General features: G+C 44.2%; 1 protein-coding gene and 1 pseudogene across 2 annotated transcripts in view; both read left to right on the top strand.

Annotated features, from left to right (window-relative positions):
• Positions 1 to 17,464, top strand: part of tbc1d4 (TBC1 domain family, member 4) — a 277,707-nt gene that overhangs the window by 113,143 nt on the left and 147,100 nt on the right. The window lies entirely within an intron of this gene.
• On the top strand, positions 8,633 to 8,842 carry LOC144500139 (U2 spliceosomal RNA; annotated as a pseudogene).

Below are 17,464 nucleotides of genomic sequence, written 5' to 3'. Positions count from 1 at the left end.
AGGAGTTTTGTCTCCCTTGCCTATGCTATAGTCTGTTGGGGCAGATCACATCCTCTTTATAGAAACTACCTGATTTTCACTCTTTACATTTCACTTTTGAATTTTGATAGTGCTGCCAGACTGTGTACTCACAGCTGAGCACCCAGTACCTCGATCCAGCTATTGCTGCTTAAAAGTGGGAAGGAGCAGTTAGACTTGGGAAAACACTTCAAAAATGTGTGGAAGGTACTACTTTGGACGGGTGGTTGTAGTTAATACAGAGGAAGGCTATGAAAGAGTACAGTAAGAAGTCTCACAACACCAAGTTAAATCCCAACAGGTTTATTTGGAATCACGAGCTTTCGGAGGCTGCTCCTTCATCAGGCTTTATGGAGGGAGTTTAGGGCCGTTGCATCTGAAGGCACAGTCATCTGTTATGGAGCGATTAGAGTTCTGGTGCTCAAGTGGCCAGAATTGGGAGAGTGCAAAGGCCTCAGAGGGTTGAGGAGCTGGAGGAGCTTCCAGAGATAAAGAGGCCACGGAGGCACAATTTCGTCGACACTGTGCCGTTGGGCAGATTCGAGCAGTAAGAAAACAACGTTCTTTTATCAATAAAACCAACATATATCTTCAGCAGAAAGAAAGCAGCAATTCTGTGAGTTCCAGATAATATTCCTCATTCCTTATATGAGCATGGAAAGTAAAAGTTTTGTTAAACACTGGGGTTTTTGTTTAGGAATTTGTGAAAACAGTTGGCCTTTTAACATTTTTGTTTGAAAGAGCACAGTACACTGATTCTTGGCTGACTTCCAATATTTTAAATAAAATGTTTAGTGTGTGAATATTTCAGCATATTTTTGTTAATTTATCTCCATTTCCATGATGTGATATAGACATAGATCCGAACCCCGCGTTTCAAATGACAGCTTAATTGAAACACGAAAACATGGGGAGTTGTGCGGGTTAATAGGCTTTACAGTTTGATCTGACTGCTGTTGAAGGCTGGGAAAGTTCATTTGGAATCCATCTGTTTTTATTCAGGGCATATTCTATTCCCCGGAGATCTATTTTAAGCTAATGGCAAATCCCATGTAAATAATAGCAAGCTATTTTCAAGTTCCAGACTTAATGGATTAGTCAAATCCTTACCTGCAACATAATTCCCAAACAATTCCATTCCATCTCATTTCTCCTCATAGCTCTTTCCTTCTCTATTTCCTCTCAGCCACACATGTCCAGTCACACCAATTAACCAAGTCATTTTGTGGATATTTCTGTAGGTTTACTGCCCTTCTACTCTCTGGAAGTGAGACCTTTTGAGTTCCATGGTGGTTGTCAAGAGAATCGAATAGCTAGTGAACTCCGATACCCCACAGGGTAATTGAGGAGGGCTGGAAAAACTAGCATTTGTATCACACCTAGACTTTCCACCCGTTCGTTGCCATGCCCGACAGAAACATAGAATCCCTACAGTGCAGAAGGACGCCAGTCAGCCCATCGAGCCAACACTGACAACAATCCCACCCAGACTCTATCCCCGTAACCCCAGGTATTTACCCTGCTTGTCCCCCTGACACCAAGCGGCAATTTAGCATGGCCAATCCACCTAACCCGCACAGTTTTGGACAGTGGGAGGAAACCGGAGCATCTGGAGGAAACCCACAAAGACACGGGGAGAATGTGCAAACTCCACACAGGCAGTGACCCAAGGCTGGAATTGAACCATGGTCCCTGGCGCTGTGAGGCAGCAGTGCTAATCACCATGCCACCATCCCAATTGCTTCTCATACAATGGATCACTGTTGCAAAGTTGGGTAGAGTAATTATAGATTGGTGTTTGTAAAATGCTAGGGAGAAAGCATTGCATGGTCCCTTTAAAAGGTGGTGCCTTTTCTGTACTTGGAAAGTTAAAAAAAATGCAAGTACATAAGGAGCCCCAAACTGAAACATCGGTATCAAAAGGCCAAGCAGTAGTTTTTGTCAAGACAATTTAGCCAATCAATTTGAATCAGGCACTTAGATGCCAAGAACCTATTAAATTAAAATCTGATGGTTTTGACAACCGAGGACCAATACTATTGTGAGAAATATTGATATGTCATCACAGGTATAAAAGAAGAGGAAGGTGGCACTTTGGAAGGAGGAATGGAGGCATAGACTGTTTTCTAAATGGGAAAATGCTTGGGAAATCAGAAACACAAAGGGACTTAGGAGTCATTGTTCAAGATTCTCTTAAGGTTAACGTGCAGGTTCAGTCAGCAGTTAGGAAGGCAAATGCAATGTTAGCATTCATGTCGAGAGGGCTAGAATACAAGAGCAGGGATGTACTTCTGAGGCTGTATAAGGCTCTGGTCAGACCCCCTTTGGAGTATTGTGAGCAGTTTTGGGTCCCATATCTAAGGAAGGATGTGCAGGCCTTGGAAAGGGTCCAGAGGAGGTTCACGAGAATGATCCCTGGAATGAAGAGCTTGTCGTATGAGGAACGGTTGAGGACTCTGGATCTGTACTCGGAGTTTAAAAGGATGGCGGGGGATTTTATTGAAACTTACAGGATGCTGCAAGGCCTGGCTAGGGTGGACATGGAGAGGATGTTTCCACTAGTAGGAAAATCTAGAACCAGAGGGCACAACTTCAGGCTAAAGGGACAATCCTTTAAAACAGAGATGAGGAGGAATATCTTCAGCCAGAGAGTGATGAATCTGTGGAACTCTTTGCCGCAGAAGGCTGTGGAGGCCAGGTCATTAGGTGTCTTTAAGACAGAGATAGATAGGTTCTTGATTAATAAGGGGATGAGGGGTTTTGGGGGAAAGGCAGGAGAATGGGGATGAGAAAAGTATCAGCCATGATTGAATGGTGGAGCAGACTTGATGGGCCAATTGGCCTAATTCTGCTCCTATGTTTTATGGTCTTATGGTTTTAAGGGAAAGTGGGACAATAAGAGAGAGCAACTGCCGCCTGCTAGAGATAACAGCTCACAGCTCTCAGAGAGAGTGAATTGCTGGCTCTCATAGCTTCATCTATGTCTTGGAGAAAGCACCATCTAGATAGCAAAGGTACCAAAGAAGAAAGAAGTTTCAGACAGAAGAATCAACAGAGAAGGCCCAGAATATTCCGGAAGACACAAAACCTGGTTGTAATTTAGAGAGTTATTAAATTCTACTTTTGTTAATGAGCGGGAATTGCATTTATTGGAACAGCATACCATTCGAATCTTGTTTTATTCAGGAATAGTTAATAGTTAGAAGGGATTCATTTGGTTTGTTCACTGTTAGTTAGATAAGTAAATTGTTACGTGTTGACTTTAGAATGAGTGTCGGGGATTTATTTTGTATTTAACCACTAGATGTCACTGAAGAGCAGGTTACACCACTTGACACACCTTTTACAGATTATGAGGTGGGGTATCCTCTTTGGGTGTTTTGGTGTTAGTTCTCAGAGGAGGGCGATCCTTTATAATAATCATTTTGAAGTATGTGTAATGATTGTTGCTACCAAGCCGAGCACAGTAACCACTTGAGGCATGGGATGACCTTGTGGGCAGGACTGAGATGACTGATTTGCTGATGTGTTTTTTTGGACCTCGGCTGAGGAAAGAATGTTAACTTGGCCACCGGAGGAAGTTTTGTTGCTCCACTTTGGAAAGCATACTGGGACACTTAAAAATCAGAATGATCCCGTGGGATAGTTGCGAACTGGCGACATGCCATCGGATTCGGGAATAGTGCTTGATGTGACTAAGAAAGTTGGATTGTCTTTTCAGAAAGGTTATTATAAATAAGCATTTACCTCGGGTTTGCCAATGAGCTGATGGTTTGTTGATGAATAACATCATTACTCTCGGTTTGTGGACTCTACCTCGCCTCTTTATGACAGAAAGATAAGGCTTTTGATAGCTTCATTGTTAGCTTGTGTGTGTCTATACATTCTGTTGGTTTGGAAAAGCCTTTTTATTGGCCAATTATGCTTCGTAATATATGACATGCTACATAATAGATCAGTATTCATAAATTTTTATTTGGATTTCAAGGCATTAGGGCTGTTTCTCTTGGAAGTGAAATGGAACCTCAGTAAATGATACTGTTTGGATGATCAACTTACACTGAGAGACCTGCTCCTGGAGCTAACATAGCTTTATTTACTTGGCACGTAACCTGTCGAGACTGAGGTTTACCGGGTACACTCATCTTTGTGGCCTGGGTGTGACCTTATTTTGGGAGATTGGTGGAGGTGGGGTGGGAGGGGGGGGGGCATATAAACTCAGCATCTACAATAGGCAGCAATGAAAAAAAGTTTATTTCTTTATTAATCACAAGTAGGCTTATATTAACACCACAATGAAGTTACTGTGAAAATCCCCTCGTTGCCACACTCCAGCGCCTGTTCGGGTACACTGAGGGAGAATTTATCATGGCCAGTGCACCTAACCAGCATGTCCTTTGGACTGTGGGAGGAAACCGGAGCACCCTGGAGGAAATCTATGCAGATACAGGGAGAATGTGCAGGCTCCACACAGACAGTGACCCAAGCCGGGAATCGAACCCAAGTCCCTAACGCTGTGAGGCAGCAGTGCGAACCATTGTGCCACCGTGCTGCCCATAATAGATGGATTTAGAGTTTGACTCCATTTTGTTGTGGTTTGAGTGCCACAGTGCCACTGCACTGGGAAAGTGCTGATTCCCATCGTACAGATCGAGTTAGAGAATTAAAGCTTGTTGTGACCTTCACCATAATGCGAGGCCACTGTTCAGAAACAACTCTGGTGGGTAGGTAACCAAAAACAGCAATCATCTGGCTGACATTGGAAATTTGTGTTTGTAGAAATAAAGGAGCGAATACTCTTTTTTAAAAAAAAGTGCAATGGCCTATTTTTAAAAAATATGAAAGCACATTTATAAGTGAAAAAACAAGTTCTGCAGATTCTGAAATCAAAACTGGATGGGTGTTGTTGAGTCTTTAGGTGCTGGCTGACCTGCTTTGTGTTTTCATCACAGTGATAAGATCTGCGTCCAGGCCCACATTGTTTAATGATTGGTTTGGCTGTGTGCCAGTTGGGTAGGTAGGAGTGTGAAAGGTGTGGGGGCACAATTGGACTTGGCAGCTCATAAATCTCTTCACTTCTTGTCTCTGTGCCACTTTTTTCCCTGGTATACTAACAGCTCGCTGCAGTTCGTTGTGGCACTCTCAACACCGACCGTCTCACCTACAGACTTTGTATCAATACTGCTCCCACAGAAGAGCAGTGTCCTTAGCTGTGACTCAGGGAGTGGCACTCTTATTGCAAGATGGTTCAAGTCTCACTTTGGAGATTTGTGCACAAAATGCTGGCAACACATAAGTAGAGTGCTGAGGGATTGCTGCCCTGTCAGAGGTGCCAGCCTTCAGGTGAGATTTTAAACCGAGACCTTGGCTGGAGTTTTATCGGAATCAGGGCGGGTGAGGCTCACAGAACGGAAATCTCCATTGGCCCTGGGTGGGATTTTACTTGATCTACGATCTGAGCGAGGTCGCAAAATCCCGTCCTCTCAGGTAGATGTAATAGGGCTTGTGGTCTTGGAGGTAATGTATGAGCATAGTTTGAGGATCAGATAATGAACAGAAAACAGAGAGTAGGAATAAATGGGTTACTTTTGAGTTGGTATGCTCTTACTAATGGAGCAAGGAACAGTGCTTAGACTGTGGCTATTTATAACCTCTATCATTGACTTAGATGAGAGAACAGATTGTAATGTTTCAAAGTTTTCGAATGATGCAAAATTAGGTAGGAGAGTAAAGTGTGAGGAGAATGAAGAGGCTAACCGTGATTAAATGCAGGTTAAGTGAATGGACAGGAACATTGCAGATGGAATATAACGTGGGGAAATGTGAAGCTATCAACTTTTGATGGAAAATAATGCAGCAGAGTATTTTTTGAATGGCGACAGACTGGATGTTGTTGGTATACACAGGGGCCTGGGCATTCTTGTTATACTTCAGAAAGCTAGCTGGTGAAGGAGGGTACAAGAGCCAATCTTTTCTTTGTCTTATATTTATTTACTGAGTGAGACATTGCAAGCACATACCGCCTAACTCAACCGCACAGTTTCAGTAAGTATCTCTTTGTGCCAAGTATGATCCCACTTGATGCCCTCCGCCTGTAAATAATTAAACACATTTAATTTACAATTATCGCTTTATATGATTCACCGAAAGTTAACATGCGGGTACAGCAGGAAATTTGGAAAGCAAATAGTGTGTTAGCCGTCATTACAAAACAATTGGAATATAAAACGAAGGAAGCCTCACGATGGTAATGCAAGGCCTTGGTGAGAATACAGCTGATGTACTGCTTTTGGTTTTGGCCTCCTTACCAACAAAGAACATAGAATAGAACCCCCATAGTGCAGAAGGAGGCCATTTGGCACATCAAGTCTGCACTGACCACAATCCCGCCCAAGCCCTACCTTGTAACCCCATGTATTTACCCTCTAGTCCCCCTGGCACGAAGGGGCAATTTACCATGGCCAATCCACCCAACCTGCACATCTTTGGACTGTGGGGAGAAACCAGAGCAGCCGAAGAAAACCCATGCAGACATTGGAAGAACGTGCAAAATCCACACAGTCACCCAAGGCCAGAATTGAACCCGGGTCCCTGCAAATCTGCTCTTGAGGGAGTGCAGTAAGAGGTTTCCTGGACTAATTCCTGGGATGAGTGGACAGGCATTTGATGGGAAATGAAGTTGGGTAAAACTGCGTTCCTTAGACTTTAGAAGAATGAGAGGTGATCTCAGAGAAAGCTATAAAATTCTGCAGGGACCTTACAGGGTAGATGCTGGGAGGGTGTTTCACCTGGCTGGGGAGACTAGGATGAAGGCTCACGGTCTCAGATTAAAGTTTAAAGTTTATTTATTAGTCACAAGTAGGTTTACATTAACACTGCAATGAAGTTACTGTGAAAATCCCCTTGTTGCCACACTCTAGCGCCTGCTCAGGTTCACTGAGGGAGAATTTAGCACGGCCAATGCACCTAACCAGCACGTCTTTCAGACTGTGGGAGGAAACCAGAGCACCCGGAGGAAACCCAAGCAGACACGGGGAGAACGTACAGATTCCGCACAGACAGTGATCCAAGCCGGGAATCGAACCCGGTTCTCTGGCGCTGTGAGGCAACAATACTAACCAATGTGCCACCCTGCCACCCCAATATATTTGTTCATGGGATGTGCATATCACTGACTAGCATTTATTGCTCAGCCCTAATTGCCCTTGAGAAGGTTTAAAGGAGTGCGGCGACTAGGGGATTTTCACAGTAACTTCATTGCAGTGTTAATGTAACCCTACTTGTGACACTAATAAACTTAAATTAGCATTCAAATAGTGACTGTGGTTCAAAAGTACTTCATTGCAAGGAATGAGCTGAAAAAGGGGCTTAGGAGAGCTAGGAGGGGACACGAGAAGTCCTTGGCGGGTCGGATCAAGGAAAACCCCAAGGCTTTTTACTCTTATGTGAGGAATAAAAGAATGACCAGGGTGAGGTTGGGGCCGGTCAAGGACAGTAGTGGGAACTTGTGTATGGAGTCAGTGGAGATAGGCGAGGTGATGAATGAATACTTTTCTTCAGTGTTCACCAAGAAGAGGGGCCATGTTTTTGAGGAAGAGAAGGTGTTACAGGCTAATAGGCAGGAGGAAATAGATGTTCGGAGGGAGGATGTCCTGGCAGTTTTGAATAAACTGAAGGTTGATAAGTCCCCTGGGCCTGATTAAATATATCCTAGGATTCTTTGGGAGGCAAGGGATGAGATTGCAGAGCCTTTGGCTTTGATCTTTGGGTCCTCGCTGTCCACGGGGATAGTGCCAGAGGACTGGAGAATGGCGAATGTTGTTCCTCTGTTTAAGAAAGGGAATAGAAATGACCCTGGTAATTATAGACCGGTTAGTCTTACTTCGGTGGTTGGTAAATTGATGGAAAGGGTCCTTAGGGATGGGATTTACGACCATTTAGAAAGATGCGGATTAATCCGGGATAGTCAGTACGGATTCGTGAAGGGCAAGTCGTGCCTCACAAATTTGATTGAATTTTTTGAGGAGGTAACTAAGTGTGTTGATGAAGATAGGGCAGTTGATGTCATATACATGGATTTTAGTAAGGCGTTTGATAAGGTCCCCCATGGTTGGCTTATGATGAAAGTGAGGAGGTGTGGGATAGAGGGAAAGGTGGCCGATTGGATAGGTAACTGGCTGTCTGATCGAAGACAGAGGGTGGTGGTCGATGGAAAATTTTCGGATTGGAGGCAGGTTGCTAGCGGAGTGCCACAGGGATCGGTGCTTGGTCCTCTGCTCTTTGTGATTTTTATTAATGACTTAGAGGAGGGGGCTGAAGGGTGGATCAGTAAATTTGCTGATGACACCAAGATTGGTGGAGTAGTGGATGAGGTGGAGGGCTGTTGTAGGCTGCAAAGAGACATAGATAGGATGCAAAGCTGGGCTGAAAAATGGCAAATGGAGTTTAACCCTGATAAATGTGAGGTGATTCATTTTGGTAGGACTAAGTTAAATGTGGATTACAGGGTCAAAGGTAGGGTTCTGAAGACTGTGGAGGAACAGAGAGATCTTGGGGTCCATATCCACAGATCTCTAAAGGTTGCCACTCAAGTGGTTAGAGCTGTGAAGAAGGCCTCGCTTCTCGGCCTTTTGGCTAAGATCAAGTGTAGTATGGAGAGGATGCTGCACTTGGTTGAGGTCATTAGGTTACATTGAAGCTTCATATGTTTCATATGAAGCAATTTTTAAAAGCGGCATCTCGGCCTTTTGGCTAAGATGCAAATGAGCCCAAGTCTTGGAGGAGGAACCTCCCCCTTCTCCAATCAGCTTGGCTCATGTAGATCGGGCCCAGGACAGGGTGGTTTGGTCGCTTGGATCGGACCTTGTTAGCCTGGATCGGAAATGTCTCAACTTGTTGAGACTCTGAATTGGATTTTTTTTTTGATTGAATTGGAAAAGTATAAAAAAAAAAGAAGGCCTATAGTGTGTTAGCTTTTATTAACAGGGGGTTGGAGTTTAAGAGCCATGGGGTTATGCTGCAACTGTACAGGACCTTGGTGAGACCACATTTGGAATATTGTGTGCAGTTCTGGTCACCTCACCATAAGAAGGACGTGGAAGCGTTGGAAAGAGTGCAGAGGAGATTTACCAGGATGCTGTCTGGTTTGGAGGGTAGGTCTTATGAGGAAAGGTTGAGGGAACTAGGGCTGTTCTCTCTGGAGCGGAGGAGGCTGAGGGGAGGACTTAATAGAGGTTTATAAAATGATGAAGGGGATAGATAGAGTGAACGTTCAAAGACTATTTCCTCGGGTGGATGGAGCTATTACAAGGGGGCATAACTATAGGGTTCGTGGTGGGAGATATAGGAAGGATATCAGAGGTAGGTTCTTTACGCAGAGAGTGGTTGGGGTGTGGAATGGACTGCCTGCAGTGATAGTGGAGTCAGACACTTTAGGAACATTTAAGCGGTTATTGGATCGGCACATGGAGCACACCAGGATGATAGGGACTGGGATAGCTTGATCTTGGTTTCAGATAAAGCTCGGCACAACATTGTGGGCCGAAGGGCCTGTTCTGTGCTGTACTGTTCTATGTTCTATGCTTGTAAAGATGTTTGGGATATTCTGAGACTTGAAAGACACCATGGCAAGAGTTTTCCGGTTCCTGCCAGTTGTATGATCTTCCAGTCCCACCAATATCAATGGACGTTTGAGTGACTCGCTGCTTTCACCACGGGAGAACCCAACGTGGGGGTAGGAAAATCCAGGCCAGTATAAATTAAAGCCTTTTTTGAGGTGCACAAATGCAAAGGAAGCAATTTACCGTTGCACGAAAATAGTACTTTAGTACCTCCAGTTGCTGAGGTAAGCATGCAGGTGCAGCAAGTGGTAAAGAGGGCAAATGGTATGTTGGCCTTCATTGTGAAAGGCTTCGAGTATAGGAGCAGGGATGTGTTGTTGCAATTATACAGGGCCTTGTTGAGGCCACACCTAGAGTATTGTGTGCAGTTTTGGTCTCCTTTTCTGAGGAAGGATGTTCTTGCTTTTGAGGAAGTGCAGCGGAGGTCTACCAGGCTGATCCCGGGAATGGCGAAACTGATGTATGAGGAGAGATTGACTAGTTTAGGATTGTTTTCGCTGGAGTTCAGATGAATGAGGGGGGATCCCATAGAGACTTATAAAATTCTAACAGGACTAGACAGGGTAGATGCAGGGAGGGTGCTCCCGTTGGTGGGGGGAGCCCAGAACCAGGGGTCACAGTCTGAGGATTCAGGGTAGACCATTTGGGACGGAGATGAGGAGACATTTCTTCACCCAAAGTGTGGTGAGCCTGTGGAATTCATTACCATAGGAAGTAGTTGATGCCAAAACATTGAATGTATTCAAGAGGCAGCTAGATATAGCACTTGGGACGAGTGGGATCAAAGGTTATGGGGAGAAAGCAGGATTAGGCTATTGAGTTGGATGATCAGCCATGATGGTTGTGAATGGCGGAGCAGGCTCGAAGGGCCAAATGGCCTCCTCCTGCTCCTATCTTCTGTGTTTCTATGTTTCTGTGTACGAGTAAGCAGTACGTGGCGATTGCATTGGGCTGCCTCTCAGCAAATTACCATGCAGACATCTCCATTTTACTGTCTTTTCTGTGTGTTTTTTTTGCGTTGAAACATTTCCAAGGAAACTTTAACCTTCTGCCAAAATGTATCAGCCACACCGAGGCATGCTTCCGTGTGCAGGAGAAGGAGGATGCTCCATGAGGAGCCAATTAAACATTAATGTTAAGTGTGAATACATGTCTGTTCTCTTGCCCTGAGCTAGAAGCAGGGAAAAGTAGTGCAATACCAATAATCACAGAGCTCCACCTTCACAAGCAGTCTCACTCTCAGAAATATAGATCGAGATTATTTTTGGTTCCTTAGCAACATGAGACCTGACAGCTGTCCTGAATAATATATTTTCAGGTTATTTTGTGTTAGCACAACATTTTCTATGAAGATATGCTTCATGTCTGAATTAAAATAGCTTTTTTTTGCCTTGAACGTAAGGCTGGCCAAGTTGAGCTGGAATTCTACTGCAATAGTGCTGTGTTCATTCATGTTGCTCTGATGTCTTTTGTGAGCTCACGGGAGACCTTGAATTATTTTTTCTATAAATTTGCCTGTTGCTAGGCAAAATGCATTAATGTCAGGACACGAGTCATTTTTTTCCCAAAGTTGGGTAAAAGCTTTAAAACATTGAGGCTTTTTTTTCTGTAGCCCTGCCTTAAACTATTGACATTTTGCAGGGAAAATTTTGACCCGAACTCAGGATAGGGATTTATAAATGAAGTGCTTGAAGTAATATCGCGCCTCTCTTGCTTTAGCCACTGCTGTTTTGTAAGGCTTCAAACACCAGGGGAAAAAATATAATGAATAAAATGAGTTCAATCACAGGCCATTCGGCCCATCGGGTTTATGGTAGTGTCTCGCCCATCTGGTGTCTAGCCCATCAAGGGAAGCAATGGCCTAGTAGTATTATCGCTAGACTATTAATCTAGAAACTCAGCTAATGTTCTGGGGACCCCGATTCGAATCCCGCCATGGAAGATGGTGGAATTTGAATTCAATAAAAAATATCTGGAATTATGAATCGACTGATGACCATGGAACCATTGCCGATTGTTGGAAAAACCCATTTGGTTCACTAATGTCCTGCAATGTGGTTGATGTCTCGGGCAACTAGGGATGGGCAATAAATGCTGGCCAGATGGGCTAGACACTACCTTGAACCCGATGGGCTGAATGGCCTGTTCCTGTGCTGTGATTGAACTCATTGTATTCATTACAACTTTTCCCCCTGGTAAATGCTGGCCAACCAGCGACACCCATGCCCATGAATGAATAAAAAAATCTGGTCCATGCAAGTGTTTAAGCTTCAAGCAAGTTTCCTCCCATCCCTCTTAATCTAATCTTATCAGCATAACCAGGAGCCTGTGCCTATCAACATGTGAAGGAATTAGAATGAGTTTATTCTTACCCCATGAGGAAATTTTGGCTCCTCCATCTTGCACCATCATGAACACAATGGAAAAAAGTAAATTTTATTTGAGTGATGTGTATGGCATGATTGAAAATGTTTTGTTTGCACAAGCTAAGAACAAATGGCATTGTAATGTATAATTGTTCTGCGTTTGATTATGAGCCTGGTAATTTATTATGCTCATTGTACTTGATTGCTTAAGCCTGGGTGTTGACTCAGAGCAAATTAATCACACATCACCAAAGTAAATTCGAGCTGGGATAAACATGATGCAAGTATTTTGTATTGACCAAGGTATTTTTAAATCACTGTAAATAAACCTGTTGCACATTTAGAAATGAGTGTGGTCTCTGCCTTGCCCTGAGATATATAAAAATACAACAAACTGGCTGCCTAACAGGCATGCTGATCAGTATTCAGTCAGCTATCATCACTACTGCTTTCATTATTTTTGAAGGGGTTGATCCCAGCATCTCGTTTCTCAAAGTTACAATATGTATACAAATCACATTAAGAGTATGATCAGAAGCATTAATAAGCCACACAGCCCCATGAGTCTGCTCTTGTCATTTAGCAGCCTTCTCAAAGGTCAACCTACGGAAAGCAACTGGCCCGGTTGGGGTACCTGGATGAGCACTCAGGCCCTGCGTGGACCAGCTGGCGGGGGTATTCGCAGACATTTTCAACCTCTCTTGAAGCAGGTAGGGAATCTGAGGTCCCTATCTGCTTCAAGAAGATGACCATCATCCCGGTACCAAAGAAAAGCCAGGCAGCGTGCCTTAATGACTGTCATCCGGTGGCTCTGACATCCATCATTATGAAGTACTTCGATAGGTTAGTCATGGCACAATCAATTCCGGCCCCCCAGATTGCCTGAATCCACTACAATTCGCCTATCGCCCCAACAAGGCCACAGCAGATGCCATCTCCCTGGCCCTGCACTCAACCCTGGAACACCTGGATAACAAAGATACCTATGCCCGACTCCTTTTCATAGCTATAGCTCAGCCTTCAGCACCATTATTCCTACGAGACTCATCTCCAAATTTCAAGGCCTGGGGCTCGGTTCCTCCCTCTGCAACTGGATCCTAGACTTCCCAACCCATAGACCGCAGTCAGTAAGGATAGGCAACAATACCTCCTCTATCATCATCCTCAACACCGGTGCTTCGCAAGGTAGTGTCCTCAGCCCCTTATTATACTCCTTATACACCTTTGATTGCATGGCCAAATTCCCACCCCAACTCAATTTTCAAGTTTGCTGATGACATCACCGTTGTGGGTCGGATCTCAAATAATGATAAGACAGAGTACAGGAAAGAGTTAGTGAATCTGGTGAACTGGATCGGCAACAATAATCTCTCCCGCAACGTCAACAAAATGAAGGAGATAGCCATTGACTTCAGGAAGCATAGTGGAGGGCATGTCCCTGTCTACATCTATGGGGCTGAAGTAGAAATGGTCGAGATCTTCAAGTTTTTAGGTGTCCAGATCACCAACAACCTGTCCTGGTCCCCCCATGCCGACACTATAGTTGAGAAAGCCCACCAACACTTCTACTTTCTCAGAAGACTAAGGAAATTTGGCATGTCAGCTACGACTCTCACCAACTTTTACAGACGCACCATAGAAAGCATTCTTTCTGGTTGTATCACAGCTTGGTATGGCTCCTGCTCTGCCCAAGATTGAAAGAAACTACAAAGGGTCGTGAATGAAGCCCAATCCATCACGCAAACCAGCCTCCCATCCATTGACTCTGTCTAAATTTCCCGCTGTCTCGGAAAAGCAGCCAGCATAATCAAGGACCCCACGCACCTTAGACATACTCTCTTCCACCTTCTTCCAGCAGGAAAAAGATACAAAAGTTTTAGGTCACTTGCCAACCGACTCAAAAACTGCTTCTTCCCTGCTGTCATCAGACTTTTGAGTGGATCTATCTCATGTTAAGTTGATCTTTCTCTGCACCCTAGCGATGACTGTAACACTACATTCTGCACTCTCTCCTTTCCTTCCCTAAGTACGGTATGTTTTATCTGTATAGCACGCAAGATACAATACTTTTCGCTGTATACTAATACATGTGACAATAATAAATCAAATCAAGTCAAGTCAAAATCAAATCATTATGATTATGATTGATCTGTTGGTCTTCCATGTCAACTCCATTTCCACCACACTATCCCATGATTCCTTCAGTATCCAAAAAACAAAATCTTGGTCAGGAATTAATGAGATGTTCCTCTTTATCCTGAAGGATCTGCGTCTGCAATCATCCATCTGAAAGCAGATGGAGGGAACAGGCTTTCTCTCTGTTTGGTGCAGGAGTCCGATGGAATAGGTTGGACTAGTCTTACCCCATTTTCTAATGGATGTGTGTTGCTGTACAAAGTGTCCCATAACTCTGCCCAAACTGGCACTAAAAAGGATCAGGCTTTGAAGATGACTGGTGTGAGGTATGGGTCAAAATGAACACTTGTTCAGCATAGCGTGGTAGCCTGAGATTGATGTAATGACTCCATGTTGTATTATAGAGAAAGCCTTATATCTTTGTCCTGAGTTGGTATCCGAGACCTAAGAAGGGGCCGAAGTTGTCCAATATGTAAAATTAAATTGAGATATTTCATTATCTGTTGCTGGTTTACAGTGAAAGAATCCTCCAAAAAATGATTTGGATTGTCAGAAAATATCAGGACACCTTAACCTCTTTCTGTCCCTTCTACGGACGGTGAATGTTAAAATTCAAAAAGTAAAATACAGTGCTGTCTAAATTCCAAAGCTCACATGCTAACTTTCATTGAACTCTTGTGGGAGAACAGCCTGTTCTGTAACATGTAAAAGGCTTGCCCGTACCAGTCAGTAACCAGGAGCCATAAAGCAACAGCTGAACAGGTTTGTCCTTGTACGAATCTTACAGGTTGGAATGTTGAATAGGGGTTTGTTTATAAAGCGCAGCCTAAGCCTAAGTTGCTCGTGTGTCTCGGACGTACTCGGTGGAAATTGGCCCTCAGCCACTCTTTTCATTTGGAAATGTGTGCTTGCAGGACGTGGCTTGATACATGTGGGCTGTTCCTGATCAAATTCAAACGGAGGAAAGCCAAGCAATTAGAAATATTGCTGCCCTCCAATGTAACGTCTGCATTTAGCACAGACTTCGCAAACGTCTTCCAGCAATTTGTTTCTTTTCATCTCCAGTTATTACCCAATGTTACATGTTGTGAAATCACAGAACAATAGGATGTTATTGCACAGAGTAAAGGGCACTCTGCCCGTCAATTCTATGCTGGTCTTTTTCACTAGGGGGAGTCACACAATCTAATCACACTCGTCTGCTTTCTCTGCACACAGCTAGGCTTACATTAACAATGCAATGAAGTTACTAATAAGCGATTGGGCATCCCAGTGTTTTCATTGCCATCTCTTCACATCTATCACTGCTGAAGCTTGTGGTAATATCAAGGCACGGTGCCAGTATATTAGCAAAAGTGACTGAGACACAAAACTCCCAGCATTAGCAAAGACTGGAAAATTAGGAAATTGAAAATCCCCTAGTCGCCACAATCCGGCGCCTGTTTGGATAGACTGAGGGAGAATCTAGCATGGACAATACACCTAACCAGCACGTCTTTCCGAATGTGGGAGGATATCGGAGCACCCGGAGGAAACCTACTCAGACAAGGGGAGAACGTGCTGTCTCCGCACTTTGCACTCGTTTTCAGGGACTCTCCCCCAACAGGTATAGGGTGCCATCTTACCGGCCGTTCACGCCACGCTCCCGCTGCAGTGAGGCCGGAGATCTTGGCACCCAGCTAAATATCTGTTCACTGCAGCGGGTGGGAAAGGCAGGGTGCCAGTATATTAGCAAAAGTGACTGAGACACAAAACTCCCAGGGTTAGCAAAGACTGGAAAATTAGGAGATTGAACTGATGAACGCTCAGTGCGTGACCTTCATTCACAGACAATCAGGCTGCGCTGTATGGACAGGGTTTCACTGAACCTCCTCGAGACCTTTCAGCTTCAAGCCAATTGTGTCACAGTTTAAGAAAGATATCATACAGCTCCATCTGCTCCCGCAACTGAAAACCAGTCTGGAATGTGGCACAACTTGCCGAGAGGGTCCAGGACACAACTGCAGAGAGATTAGAATGGCACCGGTGTGCCGAGGGAGGCAGTTTTCCCCCGCTGGCCGGAGTTATTTTGGTGCTTGGTTTTACAGCTGCAGTGCCAACAAAGAGCTGATTTTTATATTCTGATATTTACCTGTCACGCCATATGATTAATGGATATTAACTTTTATTCCAAAGAATGATGGGACGCAATTCTCCGAACTCGCCCACGGCTGGGATTCTCCAGTCCTGCTGCAGTGAATGGAGATTTGGCTGAGTGCGAAACCAATATGCCACCATGCCGCCCTTATAAATAAATGCAAGTTCTTTCTTCTTGTAGCAGAATTTTGGGCACATATTGTTTATGTTCTTCCCATAATTAATTCAAATGTTTGGACAATCATGGGCTAATCTGTACTGAAATTCCAATATGTGCTGTGGAATACTGATTCTTCCGTTGGGAGTCAAGCTCTTTAAATTTGTTCCATTTATATTCTTCCCAAACAAAAGCTTTAAAAATACAGGCTGGAACTGTCCAGTGTCACACGGCCCCTCCATCGTATCTGCGTGGCGACTAGGGGATTTTCACAGTAACTTCATTGCCGTGTTCAGACAGTGACCCAAGTGGGAAATGAACCCAGGTCCCTAGCGCTGTGAAGCAACAGTGTTAACCACCTACCTCTATCTTGATGTGTGGTTCAGCTAATTTCTTTTTTCATTCAGAGAGCCTTTTGTAATGATTTTGGTCAGGTATTAAACCTTTATAAAGCTCTTTGATCCTACAGTGTGCTATATCCTACTGTTGGCTCTTCTCTTGGTAGTTTTTGATTTGATTGTCACATGCATTGGGATACAGTGAAAAGTATTGTTTCTTGTACACTATACAGGAGTACAGAGGGCAGAAGGAAAGGATAGGGTGCAGAATATGATGGTGCAGTGACAGGTAGGGTGAAGGAAAAGATCAGATGTGCAGGAGTGAACTTTCCTGTCCTGCCCACCACGGGAATCGTAGCAGGCAAGGGGCAGACCCATAGAAATGTCCGTTGACGTCAGGCGGGATTTTCTGGTTTCAGGGTGAGCACGGCCAGAAAATCCCACCCATAGCATCTTGGGAATGAGCTATAGCATGGTGGTAACTTGGCAAATTATGCTCAGATTAATGTTCAACCCATTGGAAAGTGTGCAGTGTGCCAGCATTGTTAGTTGTGTTGCATTTTGATGACAATAATTGGGATCACAGGAACAGAGGCTCTTTGGCATTGCACTGAGTTGCCCATCTTATCAGTCATATTCGAATTGCTGAAATCATGAATTGCTGAAACTTGTTCCATGACTAAATTGACAGTG

Source organism: Mustelus asterias, chromosome 10 (assembly GCF_964213995.1).
Source record: "Mustelus asterias chromosome 10, sMusAst1.hap1.1, whole genome shotgun sequence".
Taxonomy (NCBI): Eukaryota; Metazoa; Chordata; class Chondrichthyes; order Carcharhiniformes; family Triakidae; genus Mustelus; species Mustelus asterias.
Note: the sequence above shows the minus strand (reverse complement) of the source record. Positions and strands in the feature narration are given on the sequence as shown.